Source organism: Physeter macrocephalus, chromosome 1 (genome assembly GCF_002837175.3).
Source record: "Physeter macrocephalus isolate SW-GA chromosome 1, ASM283717v5, whole genome shotgun sequence".
Classification (NCBI taxonomy): domain Eukaryota; kingdom Metazoa; phylum Chordata; class Mammalia; order Artiodactyla; family Physeteridae; genus Physeter; species Physeter macrocephalus.
Window position 1 is genome coordinate 96,076,064 of NC_041214.2, and position 731 is coordinate 96,076,794.

Genomic DNA, 731 nt, shown 5'->3' on the forward strand with positions numbered 1-731 from the left:
AAGAAGTAAAGCTGTCACTGTTTGCAGATGACATGATACTATACATAGAGAATCCTAAAGATGCTAAGAGAAAACTACTAGAGCTAATCAATGAATTTGGTAAAGTAGCAGGATACAAAATTAATGCACAGAAATCTCTTGCATTCCTATACACTAATGATGAAAAATCTGAAAGTGGAATTAAGAAAACACTCCCATTTACCATTGCAACAAAAAGAATAAAATTACTAGGAATAAACCTACCTAAGGAGACAAAAGACCTGTATGCAGAGTATTATAAGACAGTGATGAAAGGAATTAAGGATGATACAAATAGTTGGAGAGATTTACCATGTTCTTGGATTGGAAGAATCAACATTGTGAAAACGACTGTACTACCCAAAGCTATCTACAGATTCAATGCAATCCCTATCAAACTACCATTGGCATTTTTCACAGAACTAGAAAAAAACATTTCACAATTTGTGTGGAAACACAAAAGACCCCGAATAGCCAAAGCAATCTTGAGAATGAAAAATGGAGCTGGAGGAATCAGGCTCCCTGACCTCAGACTATACTACAAAGCTATAGTAATCAAGGCAGTATGGTACTGGCACAAAAACAGAAATATAGATAAATGGAACAGGATAGAAAACCCAGAGATAAACCCACATACATATAGTCACCTTATCTTTGATAAAGGAGGCAAGAATATACAATGGAGAAAAGACAGCCTCTTCAATAAGTGGTGC